General features: G+C 32.1%; 1 pseudogene across 1 annotated transcript in view; it reads left to right on the top strand.

Annotated features, from left to right (window-relative positions):
- The window catches only part of LOC145728360 (uncharacterized), a 71,883-nt pseudogene that overhangs the window by 10,998 nt on the left and 32,977 nt on the right, over window positions 1-27,908 (top strand). The window lies entirely within an intron of this gene.

Consider the following 27,908-nt stretch of genomic DNA (forward strand, 5'->3'; position numbering starts at 1 on the left):
CTTAAAACTAAGTAACTTTAGCTAATGAAAAATATCCACTGGTAACTTATTTCTTTAAATTAATTTTATGACCCTCCAGTTCATATACTTTTTTTGGGATTGTGTTCAAAGTTGTTACATTCACGATGTGTACATGTCATGACACTTTATAGCATATTCCTGATACAAATATTCTTTCCAAAGACTTCTAAATTTTCAAAGTAATTGTCAAATTAACTTGACAATTATTATTCATTTACCATTTATATTTTCAAAAATATATTCATTGTGTAATCGCTGCTAGATAGACGGTTGCAGTGTGAGAGAGGGAAGGAAGAAACAAATAAAAGAGATCCAGTGGTGTGTATGTTTAGAGCTTTTATGGAATAAATTTCCCTTTGTAAAAATATTTTCAACATCTCGCTTTCACGTAATTTTGGGAAGAACAAACACCTTTTATAGGTTTTTTGACATAAAACTTTCATTGGTTACATGGAGTTACATTATGTACATCAATTAGAAACAGATAACATTTAAACTGAACATCAAATGCTGGGATGTGATGAAAATAGCTCATTTACTCTACATATACTAAAAATTGTATATTCGATATTTGACGCAAAATGATAGTAAAAGACAAAATAATTTGACAAAATAAAGTAAAAGAAAACAAAAGATACAACATAGAAAACGTATTGATGGTGATTTTTGGGAGTTGTATCTATTGTACAGGGAATCAAACTTCACAGTTTAGCCTTTTAACTTATTACTGAAATATACGTTTCCAACAATGGCATTTCCATCAAATCTGAATTTTTGCTAGGTGACACTACCATAATAGAGCGGCCACTGTTTCGCACTGGAAGATTTGGGTTTTATTTAACGCCACTATGTGTAAAAAAGTCGAAACTTTGACGTCAATGAACATATTTTTCATAATAGGTTATATCAGAAAATAGTATTAAATTAAGACCAAATTCAAATATAAATTATTGTTATAAGTGTTAACCTCTTGTATATGGAGACAAGACGTTTGTGGGCATTTGGTCATTTAGTTTTTTTTCTCTTTTTACAGGATGCAAAGGTTTTTTTTTTTGAGAAATAGACGAATTAAGTCTATGTATTAAACTGGTACCTAACCTACAACATTTATGTTGATTTACAATTCGAGATCTAGTTTCTATATAACAACTACTGTTATTTTTTGTTAACTGTTTTTATGGTGAGAGCAAAGTTACATTTTGTCTCTAAATTTAAATTTCTGGCCTATTGCCAAAAAACCTTGACGTAGGTATCCTTTATTAAGTGACGTATCTATTTTGCACTAATTTATTGTTTACCGCATTTCTAACAATTCGTAATGACCTCATTATGGGATAAAGAATATTTTTACCTTTTATTTTTCGTTTCCGATAATTGTACCCGCATCGCCTCTACGATGGAATGTAAACTTTCTTATATATCCCGTATTTAAACGTGAATATTTTATTTAAAAAAATGGTCGTGGACGTGACACACACCTTTATTCCTTTTATCTTTTCATCCGTTCACTTTTTATTTGTGTTTTAGGAGGTCACCGGAATTTTGAATTCTAATCCTCAGTAAAAAGATTACTATAATTAATTCCTAAATAATTGAAATAAGTAGTAAAATTAAGTCATCTGATTAGTAACTTAGAGTATTTGAATAATTGCATTGCAGTCAGTTTCAACGAGATGAGAGCGGTAATTCGTTTTTACATAACTATTTAATAATAATCATTGTTTTATTAAGTAAATTTAAGAGTCATGTTATGGTCATCTTCAACGTCTTTATTCGTTTGTGTTTTCAATTGCAACAAGTATTCAAGAATGCCTATCTGCGGACTTTTGGACCTTTCTGTTAATTTGTTTGTTTATTTAGGATCAAGCACAAAATCAACCCACCAATATACCATAAATAAACCTCACAAAAAGGATTTTTTTTTGGGTAAAAGTATCTTAAAATGTGTGAATGACTCGCTTATGTATTTATGACAAATCTATTGATGCTTTTTGGTCGTTTGAATTCATTCTCACGATTGTTTCTTAATTGTTTCTTTCTAGATTGTTTTACTTATAATATTAAAGAGAAGTAATGCTGAGAGATTGGTTTAACATCGTGGAATAACAATTCGTTTTTAACTCTTTAACGAAGTTTTACTATTAGAAATTTAGGATAATTCACAGAATTGAGACTAGGAAAAGAGTGTTGAAATTTAATTTTCATTTAATCAGATGACTACTTTCAATAACCTGTAGTTCGAAAACGTAGTTCTCATTAAAGTTTCTCGATATATTTGTAAGGCTTCTTATATGTGTATATACGTTATTCCATATGCCACTTTTCTGCGACATATTAAAACTTCAAAAATTGTTACTGGATAAAACTCTGTAATGCAAAGACTCTTTAATACATTGACCCTTAAGGGATTGTCCCTGATGGCGTGAGCAAAAAGCATTGGCGCTCCCATAATATAACAACGGTTGATTTGGGCTAAGCAGACTACCCGCTGTCTAGCTAGGTGTAAACCTTTTTGTTACAAAACCACTAAAAACTTAATAAGGAAATAATTAATGGTGCTATGAATAATAAGCATTTCCACACTGTAGTAGCGTATACATTACATTATTACTTTTGCTGATGAAGTTACGGCGGCTACATATGCACATACGCATTGTACACTTTTAAAAGAAAAAGCTTATTGTCAGGTGTTTCATTACATTTTAAATTAACCGTACAAAGTGTACACAAACGCCATTGTAGTAAATGAGTTCTTCCTACTTTAGGTGACAATCTTTAATCAATTCATCATTGAATGTACTGTGTACAGAAATAATAAGTAATTTAGCAACATTGTAAATGTAACAAACAGTACAGGAGGTTTTTCTCTATTGAACCTTGAGTGCTCAATAATAATACTACTAGTAGGCATAATTATAAAATAAGATTTTTTGAAACTTATCAAGTCGTCATGCTTTAACTCTACAATGCAATGCGGAATTAATTACTCCAATCAAGGATCAATATTTATTTTTTTTATGCTAATTATAAAACTTTTATGCAGTTTGTTCTTCAAGTTGTGGTGGCTTTTCACCTCCCGTTTCTAGACTGGCTCTTTCGATAATGTTGAAAATCGAACAGTTTTTATTTCTTGACGGTCTAAATCACACCGTTAAGTGCACATTGTGCTGGTTTAAGATCGTTATTAAACATAACCATAATTTGGTTCAACTCAACCATGTCACGATATTCTTTCACGGCGTTAGTTGTTCTATTCAAGTTTTCGAAGTGGCCAAACCAAATAATTGTAAATTTCATTTAGCAGTGTTTATATTTTATGCTGGTCTAGACTCTATTTTTTTAACTATGGGAAATACCATCGAATTGGAACATTTGATGAGTTTTTTGGCTGGCACCGGCGTCTGTGAGGTTGTTAACATTGCCTAGATTCCTAGATATTCGATTAGTTGGCTTTTTGCTAACAAGTTATTTTAAAATGCATTGTTTTTTCGGCCACGTTATAGTATCCTGTTAAGCTTGAATTTGCATGAAATATTGAAAATTTATGAATGGAGGTGTATGACTGTAAGATAGTAGGTTAGTTTCACGTGGGAAGACCGGCGGAGCTCTTGTCGATCCATAATTAAACGTCTATTGAATTGCAAAGATATGGCCCACGAGTTCAAGTGCATATTTCAGAACCTATCACTTTCAAACACTATGCAAACAGTTATTTCTTTCAAATGAGTTTCTCACGCCAATGTAGTTTGTTAGTTTAAATGCATTTTCTTTATCTTTTCTTCAAATCTGAAGTTTTTTTCGGCATTGTATTTTCCATATTGTTGGGAGTTTTAAATCAACCTTTAGGCGATGGTAAATTGGATTCTTTGCCTCCTCTAGCAATAACTAAAAGTAACCTTCTTTAACCACCAAATATCCTTGAATAGTGCTTATTCAACGGTGTTTTTCGCTCGGTCTAGTAGAGATGGATCGCCATAGGCGCCGGCAAGCTAATCATTTATTTCCCTGTCTCCTAAAAGATTTGATTCACTTTAACAAATTAAGAAGCAAGCTTTTGGTTATTACAAAGGAAACCTACTTAATAAAATAACTGTTCAGAGGTGCTGGAAAAAATTGCTGTAATAAAGTTAATGATGCAAGAGCCCTATATTATAAACTGGGCTTGGAAGATTAATCGTACATTTAGAAAAAATCTAGTAACTCTAATAAGGTATTTAAATTAAATTGAGCTGTTGTTGGTTTAAGACAAGCAAAATTTCATTATCTTTTGTAATGGAATGAAAGTTCCACTGTGTCAAAGTTATTTATTGGTTCGTACTCGAATACACTAATAATAACGTTTGCTATCCACGGTTAACAGGGCCTTTAGGAAATAACGTTACTTGTAGTAACATTTTCTTGTAATTACTCCAGTTCTATTCTCGTATTGTGCTGCCTGCTTTACAGTTGTATTCCGGAAATAGGGTTTTTAAGTTGTCTATCATGTTATAATAATTCTCAAGGAAGTTATTGGCATTTGTATTTGCAACTATTTTTCTACAGTGAGTTTTAGAACTAGATACGCCACTGTTGTACGAGTTAATTCAGAAGAATTCTCCATTCTCCGTTGAAGAATAATTGCAATCTAGCCGCTTTAATATTGTTCTTTTGCTACAGATAGTGACGTGCAATTTTTACTTAAATGTTGCCAAGTTTTTTTTAAAATTTACCCCTGCCACTAAAAAATCAGTAGTTACATACTAGATTATTTAATTTATTGGTTTTTATGTCGCTTGTCGAATACCACGGTAGTTTATTTCGTGTCAATCAAGATTTTGTTTGTGTTTATTCTAATTGAAGCCCTTTCAAACCGATTGACTTTCATGCGCCAACATGCAACTTTAGCTGCATTTCCTGTATCCGTTTTGTTATAAGGCTTCTTGGTTTACTGCCATCTGTGTTTTGTTGCTAAATGCGGGGTTGGCAGTATCGAGTTTAATTTTTATTGTTTCTGACGTCGACTGGTAAAGTGGTTTATGATGGTTCATTACTCTCTAATATGGGAGTGACAGCGGCAAACAACTCGTGTAAATAATGATTTGGCATGCCGGCGCGATTAGATATTACGACACATCCAAATCATTATTCGGTCAAAACATTGGTAGAAAGAATGCGAACCGGCGTCAAGGAAAAATATAAAAGCTGCCTTCATCTGAAAGATAAGGCATATATTTTTCGTTGCAATCAGAGCATTAACTTTTACATTCTTCGGTGAAATTTCTTCTTTGATGTAATACGAAGGAAACCAGGTCGGTCCGATTTAATTGCTTTTTGTGAAAGGTCTATGACATTTTGATAGGGTTGAATTTTTATTGTTTTATTTTGCGGATAATTTTCATACAGACACTCGAAAGCCGAATTGCTCCTTTAACGAGCTATTGCATCGGGCGCAAACTTCCGCCCATACCGAATGCAATTCAGGGTGAAATTTTAATGACAGACACGTAGGGGTTGTTCCTCCCCTACGTATATAGCTTTGGTAGCTCAATTACAGTCTCAATATATAAAAGATACGTTTACAAATCACTGAGTTTGCGAGGTTTGTCTTGAGAGACTTTTAGACTAATGATATATAAATACACCTTGTAAAGTTTATCTACTTTTTTTTTCTTTAAGCAGGATTTACATGTGTTAGTGTATTTTAATTTGATGTTGATATAGTAACCCTACAATTTAGTAACCAAATAATACTAAAAGTCCACACCCACAACCCCTCGTACTTTTGGAAGAGGAGGGTGGAAAATTGGTGACATTTATACCGTCCTTGGGTGTGAGTCACACTAGACATGCTCCTTTTTATTTTAGTTTCCTGAAACACAGGAATTTACTATTTATACCCTCTTTCAGAATTTTATTACTGCAAAAGACGCACGAATCTCAATATCAACGTCACGGGACTTAAAAGTGCCATTATCCCATGCGATTTTCATTTATCAAAAGCCTATCTGGACATCTAATGTTTACTGTTTGTTACGATCCGTATCTTAGTCGATGTAAGAGCCCGAAAGTCGTGACTTCAACAAACTATGCCTTCAAAAGTCGTAATTTTTTTATCTTAACGTCGAATTAGTAGATGGGATGATAAAACAACGACTTATTCGAGGTTTTTAAGTAAGAGGATGCCATAATACACAGTAAAGTGTCCCATTTTTTGTTATCAAGCAATAGTGGTTAATAAATTAAATTAAAATACTACAAAAGTTGTTAAAAAATATTTAATGTTTTTCATCAATCTTTAGTGAGGAAAACAGTTTGAACTACATTTTAATTGCGATATCCTAACACCCTTCTATTTACCTGACTTAATTTATTTGAGTGTTTCTTGTTTTCCAAAGTGATTAAGTAAGGGTTTGATTAAACTGAATACATTACAGGAAAACTACTACTGAACGAATTGAACAAACATTTAGGATATGTCATATGTTATATAGCAATGGCTAAAATGTTCAAAAAAATTTGAAATATGGTGCCCATTCAGATTTTAAATATCTCTCTTTTCGTGCTCTTTCCGTGAAATCACAATAATTTCAGGGAATAATCGTTTTATTTATAACTTATTTGTTTCCATGCTTTATGTTGATTTCAACGTTCTCGACATAAAAATTATAATGTGCAGTTAATTACGTTTCTTCAATGATAAACATGCTCTGCATTTTTCAAATACCTGTTTATCCAATAACCACTACAAGCCAAGCATGGAATCTTATAAATGTTTTGAATTTTTCTTCGCAGTGTGCTTCCAACTTAGTTTCTGTTCTCCACAGAATAGTTTTTAACTTTTTGCTAACAATGTTTTTGATTCCAGTCAAAAATGTTTCTTTTTTTTCATTATTAAGTTTTTATGGTTTTATTGTTAAATAGGGTGACACTTCTGGATCAGGTATTGCTACAATGATGTTATGAACAATTATAACAAATGATATAACTGTAAAAGAAGTTTAAAAGAAATTGTGGGTATGCAGTGATTTTGTAACTGTTAGACGATGCCCATATTGTGGATGGGTGGATGGATTCCTTAACGAAAATTAAGTACTGTTAATGTTACAACATCAAAAATTCCTTTTTAACAAGTCGATTGGGATGTTAGTAAAAATAGAGCTAACCTCTAATGACCCAACTATATAACCAGGTTGTTTTGGATATCATTTAAAAGAGACATATTTTGGTGTTCTTCTAGCTTTCGCAAAATCAGCTTTAGAACATTTAACATGGTCCAAATCTCCAATATATTTTTTCTAAAATGGATGGCAACATGTAAATACCCTTCATTTCATTCAGCTAGTTGCGAAATGTGAAATTGCTGTATTGGTCATATGCTAACTTCACCATTAGCAAGTGTAACTACAACTCAGACGTTCCATGAAATGTAATTCAGTCGTCAAGTTGAATTCAGAAATTCAGAAAAGGCAGTTTAGACGTATTAAACTGATTTTTACAATTTTACAGATTACAAATAATATGTACTTCAATATGAAATTAATAGGTCTGTTCGCAGAGGCAATCCCTGACTGGTTTCCAACTCAGAAACAGTAAATGTCAAGTTTCATTGGTTGAATGTTCACGTGACTATGACGTTTTCTGACTTGTGGCCAATGGATGTATACATTTCTTTGATTACTAGTTGGAGATTCTCTCTACGAACAGACCTAATAAAGAGCACTTTCTAATAGTGACATTTATGTTGACGGTCATATGTAAAAAAAATATTGCGGTTGGCATTTCCGATCCAAATGTCATGCTAACTAAGAAGAATGCATGTAGAAAGTATCCAATTGTTTTGCTATTTTTAGAGTAAAAAAGTTTCCCATTATCGACATTCTAGTTCCACCTAATCAAGTTTGACTGTGCTTTTGTACGGAATCAGGACCTTATTCGTTCACATCAACGGACACGTGGCATATAAAGCCGACTAATACCATGTTCGATCTTTGTCAGAATTATTATTAGAGGGGTAGAAATCCATCAATGGGATAAGCTTTTAATGACATACATACTTTTAGAAGGGCTGTTGCGTAAAAGTGTGATAAGTTGAACTTTTCTCATGTCAGTGTAGTAAACCCTTCACATCTTTTCGAACTGGGGATATAGGATGTAGTTAACTTGCAACTAATCAAGCGTAGTTTTAATTAACAATTTACTTGGTTGGGTTGGATGATATTATGTCCTTCTTGATGAAATAATTTTTACTTATTGTACTACATTTATTATTATGTAAAATCTTTGATTACCCGCAATTTGGTCGTAATAGCTTTACGTCTTCCTCTATTTCAAACATGTGCGCAATTAACTCGTGTCTAATTAATCCACTGAACTGTTTCCTCTCAATCTTACCTTCTTCGTGTTTATTATATAAAGACTATTCCAATAGAGACGTATATCTTTTAATTTGGCCGCTCAAGGTAAAATATTAGCAATGCATATTATGCTTGTACAATGGGCGTAAAGAATCAGAAATTTAAATATGTGCAAATGAATTCAGGCATTTTACCCTGTAACTTGTACTGCAAAGAGCTACACAAGCCCGTATTAACTTTTACAACGATATTACTTGGGCTTTTGAGTCATCTCTTCTCGTACGTTAACTCCCACTTGTGGCGCCTTTGAACGTAATTTATTTGACAGGCTACTTTCTTTTAAATTGAACCAGGCAAAAAAAAAAACTTAAATTGCCGGTGGGTTTTGCACGGAAGCCATTTTTTAAAAGTCTGGTTTTATTTTGGTTCTGTAGGTATGGGTTTTTTTTTTACCAAAGTTGCATTGTTTCTTTTACACTACAACTAACGGCTATGAACGAACGTGATTACTTTTGTGTATTGTTTCAAGTGATCGAGGCCAAACTTTGCAAAATTAAATCGCTCGTATGTTTACTTGGAACTGGTTTATTTGTGTAAAATTGAGTAAAACCCGTATGTGCAATTCGCGATTTTTAGACAAGTTGACGTCATTTTAACCCAAATCCTTGTTACAGCAAAACGTATGAATTAATTTTGTTATTTATAACTTGTACTCCATAGTTTGTGGAATTTTTGGATAGGTTTTTTTTGCTATGGTGACAAGTTAAACCATCTGTGTTTTCTAGTACATAAATTCTTCTAATGCTAAGTTATGAACGTAGTGAGGGAAAAATCGCATTTAAAATATGAGGTGAATTAATTGCAAGCTTACTTACTGACCTACTAACAGAAGTTTGAATTTGTATTCCTAATAGTAGAATGTATTATGCCATTATGCTAACAAATTTATTCAGGTATTTTTTTGTGTTAGCTTAGAAGTATAAAACTAGTCGCACTTCAAAAGTTGTTTTTGGTAGTATAAAAAAATTAATCTGTACATTTTACTTAAACAAATCTGTTTTTTTTTTATTATTTGTCGACAAAACTTTTTTACATTTTTATAATCTCAAAATTTAAAATTGTATTTGCAAACTGAAATTACATTCTATTTTTGGTAAAAGATAATGACGTAGGTCGCTCATGTGTTTTAAGTGGAAATGCAATATCACGTCTATATTAAGCTAATCTAATCTTATTTTATTTTGACGGTGGTAATTAGATAACGGTTACTTAAATTACTCACTGATTAATTATTTTCATTTTGTTTTTGGCGCCATAAAAGGTATTGTGAAGCCCACATTTCGATAATACCATCTGTTGTTTATAATATTTTTGAACAAAGTAATTAAGTTTTTTTACATTATCATGTTATCATATTTTAATTCGTTTAGTTATCATATTTTATTTTCTATGTTCCCTAGATAAATAATCAGTCTTAGGCTTTGCATAATAGTTTCAGTAAAGTTTTGTCGTGATTAACCGATTTTAGCTTAGTTTGATATGTATCAACAAGACTTGCTTTGGGAACTGTCAAAATGTTCACAATTTTCTTTTTAGTACACGAACCATTTTCAGAAGGAGTTCTGGCGAAACTTGGTTTCAGTTTTACTCTAAATAGCCTTGTAAATCGGTAAAATTTACGAATTTAGATTAGTTTTCATTAATTCAATTCTACCATCAAGGTTGTTTTTGGCTTATCGTTGCAGTCAATACTTGTGTACAGTGTTAATAGTTGCAATTAAACAAATTTAATGTTATTTTTTTGCCGAAGAAAATAAAAATTAGCTCTTAAACATTGCTGATAAACATGATACTAAAAATTGCACAAGATTTTTCGCCGTTAAAAATATACAGGGTAATTTTCAAAAAAGTGCTTCTTCCAGAAACAATTTTTTCAGTGTTTTCATGTTTCTGCAAAAACATTTCCTGGTCTCATCTGATTTGTATTTAAACTGGTTTTATTGGTATCTCTGTATAATGAGAACAGTCTAATTACATAGTTAGATAAAAATTAAATCTATTTTTTATTTATTGGTTTTAACATCCAAATTTCTTTGGCAAATAACAGCTAGGTTAACATTTAAAACCAACGTTAACCCAGTTGACTTTAATCACGTGATTGTTGTGAGAGTGTCAAATGATTCAGGACTTTACATTTAATATTATTTACAGGCATAACTAACCGACAGGTGGCAGGATTGTTGCACTACATTACACATACATATTTTAGGGTAAAGAGCTGTTGATATGAAGTCTTTAGTTAATGAGAGAAATAATAGGAATTAATGAATATCTGACACTCTTTCTTGGAAATTACGATTACACAATTATTACAATTACATTGCTCATGTCAGTTAACCACAACTACTACAGTGAATACCAGGAACTTAATCTGAACCAATAAGAACAACCTGGGAAAGGAAATGCAAAGAAGTGTACTGTTTGTTACATGTCCGGTACCAGATTATCAGGAACATGGAACTGAAGTCGTTCCCTAAAGGACACACAGTCAATCAGAGGAAAACACTACAGATAGAATCCTAACAGAAGCTAGAAATGAGTGTATAATGGACCTAGATGCGCCATATATTGCAGAACAATACATTGAGATGGAAAAGTAATGATAAGGAAGGCTTGAAGCGCCGGAGCCGAAAGAAAGAAGTCTTGCAAAAATGTCTTGAAAGCTACCTGAAAAAACAACAAATTACAAGATATGGGGAACCAATTTCACCGGACTGGAAAAAAGTAACAAATATGATGTAATTATAGGTTTTCAAAACTTATTTAAATGAAGCACTGAAGAAGTGAAGAAGGTTATGTAGCAGTACAACTTAATGAGGAAAAAACGGATACACTCTATTTTGCTGACGATCAGGTGATAATTCCTCAGAATGGACTGGAGATTGAAAAACTGACCTTCAAGAAATTTATGTGTGTTGATAATCTATGCAGTCTCCATTTTTCAACTGATTGAATTGGCTTGTGACATTAAGTCTCACCATAATTTCTAAAGTTAAGATAATCATATCTTATCAAATTTTGAAGTAGAAGAAATTCCAACTCTTTAACGTGCTCTATTTCCTGTACTGTTAAAGTTTATTAACCTATTTATTTAAAAGATAAAATAGATCGTTAAATACGACATTACTATATCTGCATGGCTAACGCGAAGCACTTTTGCTTTAATGGGCAGACTGGTATGATGGAAGCAACTGTACTCGAGTGTCTCCCAACGTGTTTGACCAAACTGAAACTTAGAGTGTTTTCTTTAACTAATAAATAGGTTTGAAGTATTGCGTGGATGCGTAAACTTCGTTTAAATCGCATTAATTTAAAAACATGGCACGTTGGTTCGAAAGCACTCAGAACGTTTTCCCATGGAAATCTAAATGACCTGCCCCGACGTTTTTGCCTTAATTAACGTTGATAGCGCTTATTAAAAATGAGTCGTTTTTTTCATCGAGCCATCCTGTATAACAGTAATATTTCAAATGCACCTTGGAATGCTTTGCTGCTGCTTCATCAATTATGTAGTGCCTCTGATCGAGTTACGAAGTACATTAATAACAATTATGTAAGCCACATAAAATAAATAAGTTAATGTTACTGCTTCTCTGGGATATTCTTGAGGAATTTTGTCATTTGTTGATACTAGTCACTAAAGACGGTTTACTTAATGACTAGATTTTAACAACGTAGATCCGGAATTAAGGTAAATTGCATTCATCTAAACGCGGACAGTTAATGACTCATTTCGGCTTAAAAAAATGTGTGCAAAATAAATGATTACATGCCGAGTACCGTTACGCAACTTGGTTGCAAGACCTTGTCGACAACGCGAAATGGAAATGTATTCAAATTGCACTGATTTATACTTCTTTTCTTACCTGAGCTCGAAGGCGATGGAAAAATTGAAGCATAAATTGAAACCAGAGTTGAGAGATTCCAGTTTGGAAATCTGCTGAATATAATTTTCCTCCTGCGTTTTTTTATTCATGCGATTGTCGATATAGAGTTCTGTTTCCTGCGTCTTATATGTCAAATAAATTTATTCATAGTTGCTTTAACTGCATGCATGCCAACAGTCTGGACGAAGTGATAATATTTTATGATTTATTGCCCGTAACCTGCAAGAGTAATGTGGGGAATATTTTACCGGTGGCAACTGGGCACTTAGAAGTGTTTGCGCTCGTTGGGCATTGCACCTTTTGTGCCACAATACAGATTGTGGAGAGACAAAACGCCTGATAGTTTGAAAACTGAAATTGCATATTATAAACTTAAAACAGCAATTTCCTGTCTTAACTAGACAATGCATATCCGGAATGCGTGAAATTGATTTTGGATAGTTTTTTTTTTTAGTGGGAATTAACCAAAGATAATCTTAAGGCCACCTGTTCGACACCATTTTGTAAAAATAAGCTCTTTTTTGATCTTGACTTGAATTATTTCATTGTTATTGTTACTTTTATGGCACTTCTTTGTAGTGTTTCTAGAGACTTAAGGGACAATTTGAAATTTTAGCACTAGATTTTCTTTATTTGATATCCATCTAAGGCATTGAGACCGCAAAGTTGCAATACCTTGTAAAGGTAACTCACACAAGTCTCCCAAAGAGACGAATAAATAATTTACCATATTTACCCAGCGCTACGTTCGTGTGCAGTATGTTCTTAACATTATTATGGTTTTGGTAATATAAACTCTAATAACAGAGCAAAACCCATTTGCGATTCTTTAGCGAGTAGAAAATGATTACAGCACTGCTAAATATTATTAGTTGGGCAATGAACTTCTCCAGGCCGGAAACACTGCGGTAAAAAAAATTTGGCCAGGTGCCCGTCTTCAGTTCCAAACACGAAAAACTTCCGGGCAGTTTCGGGACGTTGTTAATGGTTTGCTATGATGTAATCTGTTGCTGTTAAATCGGATGCAAATTGTGTTAATGAAGCGCTTACCTTCTGGAATGATAAATAAATCGTTTGAGACGATACAACTTGGAACACTTCAAAGAAAGATTCTTTACTTGAAAATATTTAGAACGAAGTTATTATGAAATAATAAGACAAATAATGTAAGAAAGATTTAGATCATTTCTAATACACATTTAAAAACAGTTACTAACATCAAGTAGTATACAGTAGCTAAAAAAGGCTTTAAAATGTTAATCACTAACTTTAATTACGATATAAAATCATGTTCCACCGTAAATTCCTTCACATTGGAATAGGCTTTCTTAACAGTAAGATTCTTTATCTGGCTCTTAAATTTCTATAAGTCTAATACATTATTTATGTTTAAGCCCCGTTGGAAGGTTATAAAGTTTTTTCGGTTTACAGACAAATATGAATTCTCGTACAAGATTGGCAGATTCAGTAAGGGTACACATTGTGTATAACTAATTTTAAAATATTTATAAACTGTATAGTATGAAAAAAGTTAAAGTAAAATTGAACGACGTAACAATGTAAAAGAAGCAAACGTCACATTTGGCTATTGCATTGATACATCATTCTATTTTACTTAGATTTTGTGTCGATGGGTCATTCGGAAGAACAAGTTGATTAATTATAGTTTTTACGCACTTTTTTTTTGATTAATTACACTTTTAACACAATACATGTAGCTTTCCTTAATTCTTTTGGAGGAAACTCATCAGATCTATGAAACAATACCAGAAAGCTGAGTTTTTCCGGTTAACTTGTAGACAGTTTGACAGAACTGACAGCTGACAATGCCACCAGCCAATGGGCGATCAATTATTTGGTCATTTCAAGCACTAGTTTTATAAAGTTACGTTATTGAATCAATACATTTTTACGATAAGTTAATCTTTGAATGTAACAGTTCAGGTGCAAAATGTTACAGTCAAAACAAGATCTAACTGTCAATTCGTCATTTAATACTTAACTGAAATCAAGTAGGACATTTAATGAGAATTTCAAAAATGTGCTTAAAACTCATTTTCTCACTTCCAAGTGGGTTTTACCAGCGATTTTTCTTTCAAACTATGTTTCTGACTGTACTAAATTTTATATGTTTTTTTTTTGGTTATTGGATAGGAAATTTAATGAGCATTCTAAAAATGTGCTTAAAAAAGTAATTTTCTGACTCCAAGTGGGTTCTACAGGCGATTTTGGCCTTGACTGTCCTTTCAAATTGTGTTTCTGACAGTTCAAACTTTGACACCGTGTTTCTCCCTGGCTGTACCAAATTTTGTAGTGTTTTTTTGTGTTATTAAATAGGAAATTTAGTGAGGATTCCAAAAATGCGCTTAAAACAGTCATTTTCTCACTGCAAGTGCACTTTGCCAGCGATCTTGTCCTTGACTGTTCTTTCAAACTGTGTTTTTGGCAGTTCAAATTTGACATCGCTTTTCTCCCTGACTATACTAAATTTTGTGGTGTTTTTCCAGGTTATTAGATAAAAAATTTAATGGGGATTCTAAAAATGTGCTAGAAACAGTCTATTTCTTACTCTAAGTGGGTCACGTGACTGTCTAGCTAAATTATCCTCTAAAACCAAATTTGTCTAGAATATGCAAGAATTAAGATATGACACAGTTTTCAAAATGAGACGTGTTTCTGAGATTTGTGACAGTTATTTTAATAATTATCACGTGATCGTTTAGCTAAATAGCGTTGCAAGACATAGGGTTTAGTTTTCTTGCAGCATCCGATAAATAAATGTGTTTCTTGAGATTTATGACAATTGTTTTGACCGTTGTCACGTGACTGCCTAGCTAAATTGTCTAAAACTACGTCATATCTGTCACGAATGTTAAAACTTAGAAAATAAATGATAAAAAAATATAAATCTATATTTTTGAAGCATGGTTTATATAGCAAATTGGCATTATTTTTCGGTGTAAAATCGATGATGTATCGAACACTATACAAAATATAAAAAATTATTTTTAAGTAATATTTCTAATTGTGTGAAGTGAAACATCTAAATTTTATCGTGTTTTAGCAATATACTATACATTACTTATTACTTAACAAAATCACTTAACAGCAAATATTACCTTGTATGTTGTTGACTCTTACTGGTTTTTGCCACAACCAACAAATCTTAAATCTTCCAGTTACCACTCCTTCAAAGATCCTTTCTCTCTCGACGTGTCGCCTGTAGCTTATGACTAATTGCAATTAAGATTGTTTCTTCTCGTTTATTTATTAGTCATGCTCGCCATCTATAAATAATGTTGTTTAGAAGCTGGCAGAAAAGCCATATAACATATGTCAGACATTAGAATCATTAAACTTATTAAATTGTTCAAACTGTTTCGATGTTCCGTATCATTACGCCTCTGGTTACGTCTTGCTGCTTGACTAGTATTCAATTTGGATTTTTGGGTTTGAATTTATTTAATATAAGTAATTTGTTCAAGTGTACTTGCACTGAAACGCAGCTGGTTTCAATATTTGATAAAAGGTTTTCAACAAAGTCTCTCACGATTTGTGAAGAAAGTATTGGAAAGATCTGGGAATAAATATATAAAGTTATTAAACTTGTTACCAGAAATGGCCTACAGGCATTTTATTAAAGCTGGTACATGCTTATCTATAAATTGAATTATGTACGGAAAACAATGCATTTTACTTTAATTCCCTGGAGGCTTCATATTTAACGGACTGTTCGAATTTTCTGCAGCGTATCCAAGACGGAAATTCCGTTCTTTGTTGGACCTCATTATACGGCAATTAGGTAATTGATTGTCTGTCATACTTTACAAATTAGGCGTAGACAATAAGCATACAATGTGGCAATAAAGTTCGACTAGACTTGTATATTATATGCAATTTCCTGTTCTATATTGGAAAAATGCTGCACTTATTGATAACCCCAAAGTATCTACACACAGCGATACTTTCCAAGTCGAAGATTTCTGCGTTCCTATACCTGACCGATGTAATTAGCCATATTCTCTTTTTTTTAATTACGTTACGGTAATTAGTAATAATTACCCGGAGTTGCTTGTGCCTTACGAGACTACAAAACATGTTGGATCATTGAAGCAAAAACAGCAAGAATCGATTAGGGGTCATTAATAAGGTGAAAGTACTTTTTTAGCTTTTTAAAGTTGACCGAGCCGCATTGAAGACAAATGATTGTTCACTTTTTTTCATCAAGATTCAGTTACTTATATCGTCCATCTTGCTTTTCTGTAACCTTCTATTGTAGGCTGTACTTTCGCACCGTGTTGCATTTATCGTGTTCATTGCCTAATTTGTCTTGAATCATCATGTGAACGCCAGAGAATCGGTGCTATTGTAATACTGAAACCATGTGTAAAATTTTCTTGCGGTTTTTTAATATTTCACATTATTATCGCTAACAGTTGCCATTTGTTTTGTTTTTCCTGAAGTTCCTATTATTGGCTTTTATTTTAAGATAAACTATTCACCTTGTTTTTGCCAGAATATATGACAATACGGAAACATTTACAGTTATGTGAATTTTCAGCAATGGTTAGTTAGACAAATGTCGCAATTTTGCAATTTGCGTGATTTGATTAGTCACTACTTCATAATTATAATAGTAATTGGTAAACGTGAGTCATTTCAACAATAGTTTAATGCGTTTACTATGATTTTTCAAGTTTTAATCGTTTGGTATCTTAAATAACTGTTACGTAAAATAATTAGATGAAAAATGTAAGTCTTAGTCACATAAAGCTTATAACGTTAAATTGTAGGTCAAAAAAAAAGTTAAGTTGGTATCGAAATCTCAATTAACAGTTTAGCAACGCATAGAAACGTTTTTCCCATTTGACCGACTTTGTAACACTGTTTTTAAAGCAACAATGGTATCGGGTCATATTTGGGACACCCAGTGTGTTTTATTAATAATATTATGACAATAATCTTATAGAGGCTTGGCAAATTTGTGAAAGGTTTTTATTAGAGGTTAGAGGCTCTCCGGCATTTCCAAAATGTTTCTAGATGTCTTTAGAAAGTTCAAAAAATTTCTTAGAAGGTTTAGGACACTTACATACCACATACTGGTCTCTGGCAATTTTGCAAGGTTGGTTAGTGTCTAGAAGTCTCGGACCTTTTCAAATTATTTCTAGAGGTGGAACTGGAATAGACACACTTGTATAGACTTAGTAGTATTTAAATGTCTTACCACTTCCAAAGTGATTCTATAGGTTTTTGACAATATAAAAGTGCTTCTGGCAATTTTTCGACGGTTTGCAGTAGTATTTTGAAGAATCTAGCAATACCAAAGACCTTTGGCAATTTTAAAATATTTTGGGGAGGTTTATAAAGTTATGAGATCTATTTTGAAAAAGGTTTTTCAGCTGTAAAGTCATCCTAATTTTGTTCGATTTTTAGTACCTAACCTTTTATTACAGCTTTTACTTCTAAATGAACCTAAATAATATAAAGTCAATTACTTTCAGTACAAAACAAAAAAAAACAGAATCAGAGGTTAACTTGTAGCGAAATAAATCTAGTCAGTTGTATTTTGATGGAGATAAAAGAGTTTATAAAGGATTGTACTAATGTAAGGTTTGTAACAAGGTAAACTCAGTCATTTCTGATGTTAATCTTCTTAAGTTGTAAGAAAAACATGCTACTCAAACCAATTTAAGCACATTTACATCTTAATATCTTGCAAGAGGATTGATTGACACTAAATTTTGAAGAGTTTTGGAAAACATTTGCTAAGTTTACACCTTTTATTTTACACCGATTCGCAGAGTTTTATTACACTCGCATCTAAACATTTCTGGTAAATTTAGATATTTTATGTGTTTGTTTATTTAAAGTTTTAAATAAAATTTGCGAATGTGTTGAACTAAAACCCTTAGATCATACCTAAATCAACTGTAGACAGTAGTCGGACGCTTTAAGACAATATTTTACTTCCTATTTCACGGTCTATCACATTAGGACAATGAAACATATTTTTAATCTATAAGCAGCTCATAGGATGCTACAAAAGTAAAAGCACAGCATGAACCCAACAAAACAATAAACTATTAAACGTAATGTGTTGTTACTGCCAAAGATTTAGTGCTATTAATGTCAAATTAGCATTCTTATGGCTGCATTTATGTGTTTTTTTAGCATAAAAGTATTTTTCAAAGATTACTGTCGAAATAATTTATCGTTTTACCACAATACAGGAGGTTTGAGGGTTTCCCTACTATACTGCTTAATAATAATTATTATTATTTAATTAATCAGTATGACAGTAATAGATTTCAAGTTATTATGAAATGTGTGTGATAGTTAATCGACTATTATGGTTTGATTGGTTAGTTTAATGATACTTTGAGGTAAGTGTTATCTATGACCACCCTAATTATCGAAATCCAAGCTTTCAATGAAGAAGTTCTCTCTTTAATTTATGGGAATTATATAGAGTGCTTCATAAAGTATTTCAAAGTGATTTAAGTAATAATTATTGATCAAATGCATGATTTCTGATATCGTTTAAAAGCTGTCAAGTCTATCAACTGCAAATAGACAGCATGATTTGTTCTTAACAGCTAAAAGGATCACTTAGACTGTTTTTACGACTAATTTGAAGTTTCTTAACACTTAAAATATAACTTTTTGAACACTAATTGTTTTGGACAGTATCAAATCTAACATTATTTTTTGCATAAATTGTAAAACAGTAGTCAATTGGACCTAATTTAATATTTTTGAACACGTTAAAGTTTTTCAACTTAGATAGTCTTTCAAGTGAATTTTTATTTTAAATGCTTTAAAGTTTGGATACTAAATGGACTTCTTGGACACTCCACAATTTACAGTTTGACTTTTTTTAACCATTTAAGCTAAATTTTGATTCTAACATGTTCAATTTTGTCTGTTAAATACCTTCCTGTAAATCTAAGTATCCTGACGAGTGTAACGTTTGTTCTCTAAGGGCCAGTACTTTCACTTATCTATATCACAAAGATAAGTTTTATAGAAACTATTCTAAGAATAAATTTATCCGGAAGTGAAAGTATCTGTCCTAAATCATCTAAATGGATGCACCTCATACTTCTGCATTGAAATTTGGTTTTTGAATAGTTCGTTTGGCGTATCAGTTCCTCTAAAGCGTCAATATCCTGTTGTAAACTTAAATTGTTTCCGCAAACGTTTCGATTCGAAGATTTACCACTGATGTTGCATTCGGAAAAAAATATCGTTTCAATCGTCAATTGTATCGTTATTTTCGATAAAAAATTTCAACCTTAAATAGCGTGATGTATAGTTTTCAAATTTGAGTTGAGTGTCTTAAAAACCATACATACAGACTGGCCTATCACAAGTGAATCAGGGACATTGTTAGAAAGCCTGTAGAATATTTCGAAAAATCTTAGGACATGTCAACTTCAACTCTGTGTTTCAAAAAAAGTTATTACATCTAGGTTAAGCTTTTTAAATAAAAATTGTTTTTTTTTTTTTGGGTTGCTTTTGACGGTGTAAGCATCTCTAACTGTTCTCGAGAAAATGGACAAAGTACTCAATACACAGCTTTTATAGCTTTGAAATAATCGTTTTAGATTTTTTAGCTTCAAGTAAACAATCTTTGCTTTAAAATAAAAATGTGGGCAAGTTTTAACACAACTAGCAAGCCTTAAAAAAAATCTGTGTTAATTTTTTTAGTGCTATTAAGTATTTTTTATGAACTCACACTGTTTTATTTTAAATTTAGTTTGGTAGGACTGTGTGGTATTTGAAAGCAAGGAGTATTAAGATGAAAAACTGCAATTCGTTATTGAATTTCGGACATTGTTTGGGTTATGTGTGTTTGATAGAATTTTTTATGTTTTTCCAAATGATCGCAAACAGCAGCTAGATTGTTCTCCAATAAAAAAACTCGTTTCATGCAAATAAATGAATGGATTCGTAAGATGGTGGATCGCAATCATTTGTTCCTGGTGGATAGTTTGGAACGCGACTGGTGATTTATTAAAGAATAGTGACTTTCACATATGCAGTTAGAGTTAATAAAAGTAAGTGAGCCAGATCGAGTAGGGCCCTTAATTATATACAGCGCGTCCCGAAGTTAGTCCACCCTGTAACGGTTGTCTGCGAACAACCGAGCTTTCATTCGGTTGCGTTCAACGGTGACTCATCTGGCGACCGGCGAATTCAGCCAAGTTTCCTGTACGGGTTGGTAGTCGAAGTTGAGCTTACGAGCTTTCTGAATACGATTTCGTGTATAAATCGCGAAAATCTCGGTTTTTTTTTTCGGCCGGCTTGCGGGGATACTTGCTCTTCCACTTTGTTTTGTCAGGTATGTTTTATGGTGTTTTTTTTTCCTCCAACAATTAATAACTGATCAAAAAGTTAGTTTATTGGTGATATTTTTGAGGTATTGGAAATTTAGAGCGTAATTTTAATTGCAGAAAAAACAGCAGTTTTCAAAATCATTTAACAATATGTAATATTCTAGAAAAAGTGTAATACTAAGAAATTTCAGTTGATATAAACAAAAATTGAAAACCCCATTACATGGATTCTCAGAATGCAAGCAATTTCACTGAATTCTACTATGTAATTTCTTAGAAAATTGTGTGTTATCCACTAATTGCATACATCCATCCTTTAATGGGAAATCAACCATCACTATTAGTCGAGCTGTAAAAGTGTTATTTTCGTATCTAATCCATCCGATTGGTTTTCAATTTTTACGTAATTCCAATCATTAGTTATTGATAGAAATTATTGCTATTGCAGTTGCGATAATCTGTCAAATAAATTATTATTACTTTTCTTTGTTTTGTATTAATGATTGAGGCTAATCATCAATGAGTGAACTTTCTGGAATTTGTAATCAGTTGGAAAATACAATGCAAAACATCATTTATTGCCGTACATATAGTTTTTGGATAATAACCAGCTGTGCTTATCCAACCGTCTAGTAACTACCCTCCATTTGGTGTAGGGTGTTTAACAAAACTTATATCTCACTGAACCGAAAACTTAAACAAACACTCAGCAGAGAAATGTAGTTCAATGTGTGCTAAAACAATCTTTATTATTAACATTAACCAAGGATGAAGCAGAGGTTTTTGTTGATCCAATGCCAACATTAAACTCGAAGAACAAGGGACAAAGAACTTTCAAAAGGTCAATTACTTATACAACTATAAGTGGTTTACCACCGTGGCTAAATTCGTAATTTTTTAAAAGTTGTCGTTTTAATTTTTTAAATCAACTTAAGCACTTGTTAATCAAATTTAAAATGAGTTTCCATTTTGTTTACTTAACAAGTGTGGAAAGTGAAGATTTTTCCGCATGGTATTGCAGTTTAACAATGCGTTTTCGACAAGTGTTTAGGAACGGGGCTTTTTTCTATAAACGCTAGATTTAAAGAAAGTTTTTCTCTAATTTTTACCTGCATGGATAACAGTGTTTTTTTTAAATTTTGTGGATAGCGAATCTAAACTGTTGGCCGCATCCCAAGTGAAATGTCTTATTAATCGATTCATTCATTTTGACGATTATAGCAAGAAAAATTCAAGAATATCACTAAAGTGTTTAAATTGTTTAATTACAACTGCAACGTTTATGTATTTCGTTGTCATGAAAAATAAGCATGTATTCGGTTTAACCAACCAAATTCTTGATTATTTTATTGATCGGATTATTTGGTAGCACTATCAGAAAAGTAACTTTGTCGTACTAAGACCGAAAAGTAAAACTTTCTAAATTAAGATGCGTGCGGGAAAGTTTATTTTAAAGCACAGGAGTAGAAAAACGCCTTTATTTTTGGGAACGCATCATTTGCCAGATCTAAAATCGAATTATATTACATTTTTACTTATTTATATTTTGACCTATTTAAAGTCGCTTGCCACTAAAGCAGAGTAAATATGATTTTTTCTAATCGGTCAAAATACTTTTCAAACCATAAAATTAAACTAACCTGACCTAACTGAAAAGTTAATTGACCTAAACTGATCGTCAAAAAGAATGGGACAGCAAATTGATTGTTGTTGATGTTTGAAAGGTTTTTGCTTTTTTCTTTCTGATGTCCTAAACAATATTTTTGAACGTTTTTCTTTTAAAAATTATTATTTTTTTAAATCTAGACTTTGACGTTTGTTAAAATGGTCTCGTGAGGTTATTCAAACAATCATAAAAATGGACACTTGACCTTATTCAACCAAACTCGATAAAGGCTGTCAATTTGACATGTACATAACCCAAATTTGTCAATCAAAATTTAGTTAAAATTCAAATTAAAATTTAAAACTTTGACAGTTGTTAGATTAGAATGGTCACGTGACAATACTGTGAACAGATTAAGATTTAAAATGAATGGTCCAAGTTTTCGGTCAGGTCACCTTAATAATTTAATTTGAAATTTGACAGGTAAAGTTAAATATCTTTGACAGTTCTTAAAATGGTCAGGTGATCTTATTTCACCAATTCCAAGTTTGAAATTTACCTTATTCAATCAATCCCAACACTAATGTGCCTTTCCCCAACATTGGCTAAGTTGGGTTTAAGGACAGCATGCATAAGTTTAGTTTAGACTGTGTTATTTTGCACCTGATCTGTCACATTCAAATCTCAACTTAGCTTAAGTTGCACTTAAAATTGACTTGGAAGTGTCGGCGAAACAGGCATAAAATACCGTAAATTGACATTCAATACATAAAAACAAAAAAAAAGTTTTTGATCACGTGACTTTGATAACTTAATTGGAAATTTGACAAAGTTTAAGGATTTGTCGGTTGTTAAAATGGTCACGTGACATTTTTCACCCAATCCCAAATTTGAAAAAAAAAGACATGTCACACGACTCGATTAATACAAAATTGGTACTCAGTGAGATAGAGTAAGAGGAGTCACTCGAAAGTCAAGCAGAGAGCGAGATAGAGTGAAAGGGACTTTTCCATGAGAGAGAAAGAAAAAATGGTAGGGTCAGTAAAACTTGTAAGTACCTAACCTAACCTAAGAAATTGCTACTCAGAATTCCTGAAATAACTGTTTAATAATTTAATAATAAAGATGACTTGCGATCAATAATAAAACACTTTAGGCTTGGTTTTTTTAATGTTTCTAATTAGATTTGGGTGAAAAATTAGCTGAGGTTTTAGGTGATCTGGTGATCTGTGCTAGTTTAAATAACAGATAAACCAGAGTTTTCATGAAACACCAAATTGAACAACATATTTAACATTTTAAATCTTTCGGATTACTAGTAGTAACAGTTATTTCAAGACTTAAAGATAATGATTAGGCACCTTGTGCTACTCGAAATAGTTTTGAATATACAGCTAGCCAATAATTACATTCGTTATCGACATTGCGACAAACTAGTAATTTGGTAAAACAGGTGCATAAATCTAGTAAGTACTGATTACAACCCATTACTTTCTTTTTTTTGCAAACATATAATTCAGTTGAATATTATAAGGAAGTGGAAATTGCAAGGTTTAATTAAATAAAGTAGAAATAGTCATATATCGACATTATTTTTGTTTGCTAGGAAAATGACTGAAAATAATGAATGTGTTTAAAAAGTACACAGAAGAACATTATTACGTAGTACCTAGTACCTTCATAATCTCACTGTTTACTGTACACAGAGTGTAACGCAATAGTTGGTTACATCAGATTTTACCAAAAAGGTAGGTGTCGCCATTCTGAAAACTTAAAATTACTTAATACATGACTAGCTGATTTAATTAATTTGTATTTCCTTTATCGTTTTTTTGCCGGAGTTGTAAAAAACCATAAAAATATTCAAGTATCATAAAATCTCTGACAAAAACAAATCTGATACATTACTGCAACTGTTTAGTAACACCAAACTGATCAATCACATATCTACATACCCTCCTCGTAATTTGACATAATGTTCCAATCTAATTACAATATTATAGCCAATATCAAACGTTAATCACCCTCATGGACGCCACAATATTTTTTTGTCTTACCACTTGATTTATCAATCATAATGTTATAAATTGCAATATTATTAATTTCCGTTCATTGCCTTGGTTCAAAAGTGTATCAAGGTGACGAGTTAATAAAAAGTTCAGCAATGGTGCAGTTAAGAACTGTTTTGCTAATGTAGGTCTGATTTAGCTTTAAAATAAAGGACGGTTGATTGAAACATGAAAATATTCGACTCGCAGTTGCATTTTACTTTAATGCACATTCATAATTAGTATGCGTATCGTGATTAACAGAAAATACTGCAATCCGTGAAAGTATGTATGTTAAATTTTTCGATTCAGTATACGTTAATTATATGTATGGATTTAAATGAATTATATACGCACGTATGTGTGTAAGTAAACTTTGATGAGCTTAGCAGAGGGTGACCTGATTGATTAAATGAAAATGTTTCTCGACAAGTCGTTTTATCCAGCTTTACTCATTATCTGCGGATGTTATCCAATTACCCACATATCGGCAAACTTAAAATAGACTGGGATTGTTTTACAATGCCGACAGTAATATGATACCAGCTTTATGATAGTAAACAAAGTTTGAAACAATACCCTCTTTGTGAGATTTCAACTACCTCTATCCTAGATGTACGAAAGGATTGATGGCAGATTTTGAAAACGCAGTCAGACAATTAGGCACCTAAACAATGTAAAAACTCCCGGTGCATTTTACAAACATTTTCCGTTTTTAACACACCGTTGAACTCGATGAATGTAATACTAAAGGCGACAACGACACAATTTGCTGCCATTAAATTGGCATTAGGGTTGTCATGCAGAAAGCAAACTCGAGTTTCTTACGGTCGTTGTGAAAATGAAGCTTTTTGTTTTGCTTCAGCTCTGTGTGCAGGAAATATGAATATACCTTTTTAAATTTTTCTGAATTCATATCAGTTGTTTGGCGCTAGATGTCAAGAGATTAGTTTTTAAATCTACTTATGCTCGTTCCACGTCGTCTTAGACTGACTTTTCGTTTAAAATAATATCAACAAACTAAGTGGATTAAAAGCAACTTTGTTGTGATACTTCCACAGTCTTACATGTGCTACTGTATTAATGTTATCTCACCCAACCATGTTGGTGGAACTGGGATTTCAGGCTTGTAACCAAAAAAAAAATACCAAATACGTCTTCGAGGACCGTTATTCTTGGTTGCACCCAAAATTCTCCGTATATTTTTAAACGAGTGACAGCATTTCTCGTGTGGTCTTGTTCGCATTTACTCAGGGTATATTTCAATCGCGACATCGCACGACTTTCATCGTGATTCATTTGCCGTTTATTTTGCCTGATGGTTATTTATAAGCTCATATTGTATTTTTATACTGTATAAAATTATATCTTACACCATCACAAACCGCTAATACTCAACGCAAATCAATCATATTTTTTTTTTACTGTAATGGTGATATCAATAGCTCATCATTTTTCTCTATGCCTTTTTATAGCTCGCAACAATCCTTAATTAAGGCCTTAAAGAAGAAGTATGCTGTTTATTCAATCGTATATGTGGTCGTTACTCACGCAAATCCTTAATAAGAAAGGCACGTATTCCCGACTTCCCATGAGGTCATCGTTTAAATCGATAATCCAAACAGCATTTCTATTTAGTTATATACAGGGCGTTGCCAAAATGTGGGTTAAAGAAAGTATTGTTTAAAGGAGTCCTAAGTGTTTTCAGTTATATCAGCTATTATTACGTAAATTGGAACTATGCGATATTTGGATTGATATTTGGATTATGCGTCAAATTCTAGGCTTTCTTAATGTAAAATATCTGTATCTATATTCTTGCGCAAAGGCACGTAAAACCTACCAAAAACAAACTACATGTTTTGCAATTTTTTACTTTTTAAATGACCTTACCTCTTTTATTTGAATTTCAATCTAATTCATTCATCCACCATACGAAAAAACTTAAAAAATACGGCATGGTTGCATACAAATCTTGTATTTTGTAATGTTGCAGCAAGTAATGTACACAGAAGGTTGATAATGCCAATTTTACTTTTCACGTTGTAACCTTATAGGAACTTTTAATAATTTTTTCCTTTTAATATAATGACTTAACCATTTTGTATCTTAAATTTAAATAATTAATTAAAAACATTCGAATACAAGATCAGTATCTCAAATATCATGGTAGCATATTGTGTAGGGAATGAAATGAAAACATTTTCTGTTTTTTTTTTTGCAATGAGAGTTTTTAATTATTAATTATTATTATCACTTTGTTGGGTTGAATGAATCTTTACTCTAATAATGTCAAAAGAAGATTCTCACTCTGCAATACACATGTATTTGCAGTCTTGTCAAGAATAGTTTACTTATGTATATCAATAATAATTTATATACTCCTTGAATGAACCTTTTTTTAAAAAATGAGAGGAATAACACGTATTAGCCTAAATATGGCATTCAGAATCTAATTTAAAATGTAGAAATGGTTTTAGCAAAAAATACTCGCATATTTAGCTAGTTCAGTCCAAAAATATTTAAATTTTCCAGGCTACAAATAAGGTAATAAATTGAAATTTTTTGTGAATGTATTTAAATACAGTAGTGAAATCATCGAGATGATTGATGCTGCATTTTGGCAACATTGGTATTTTCTACAACTCACTTAATATTATTTTCGAAATCAGCAGTCTTCAATAACATTCCAGCTGCTAATGATTAACATTTAACCAGTATTTTTATGACAAAGCTATTTTTATATTTCTTATTTCCATATTTTGCCAAACAAGTTACACACTGCTATAATTTTTATCGCATAAATTTTAAACTTCAACTGCTCTTTAAGACTATTTATTTGAACTCAAATGGGCTTGTTTTTTTCCTAATTTCAGACAAAGCAAGTGTGTTTACTTGTCTGGTTTTCATTTCAACGGAGGCTTTAAAAGCTAGTATGTGGTCCTTTTTACGATCGTTGTAAGTGGTTTGGTAGTTTGTTTACATTTTTAGGAAGTAGAGGCAAAAGTAAACGCTGCTTTTGACTAATCAACTCTTAAGACCATCATATTGAAAAAACTTAATTGAAATATTTGTGCAATCCTGTATCATATTGTAAAACAGGTGAAATAAAGAGTTTCCTGTTTTTTTATTCAAATGTTAGCGGCAGGAAACACATCACGCATAAACCCCCTTAATTACATACATTCTGTTTAAAAGCGTTATTTTGTTCAGTCGCAGATAAATCTGAATGGCAAAACAAAATCATATAATATGCAAATCAGAGGTGAAAGATCCTCAACGGTCAAATATTTCCGAGATACTGTATAAACAGTCTGGTTCGTTTTAATTATTTAAAACGTTTTGAAGTGGCGGATTCGTTATTTTTAGAGTGCAGTGAATTTGGATCTAAAATTACTTTCGTTTTGTGCTAGGTAAGCCAACAGCGCTACAAGATAACCGTAAGTCGGCAAATCATTTCTTTCACATCAATATCAATGTAGTACGTCTATCGTCATCCATTAATCAGTAAGGTGGTCTTGTTGGTCGGTGGCAGACACTATTAATAATAGTTTCAGCAGCACTTCTGCATTAAGGGGGATGGGCACCAAATATGGTCTTATATCGCACTTTAA

The sequence above is a fragment of the Ips typographus genome, linkage group LG4 (assembly GCF_016097725.1).
Source record: "Ips typographus isolate SLU linkage group LG4, UJ_Ityp_2.0, whole genome shotgun sequence".
Classification (NCBI taxonomy): domain Eukaryota; kingdom Metazoa; phylum Arthropoda; class Insecta; order Coleoptera; family Curculionidae; genus Ips; species Ips typographus.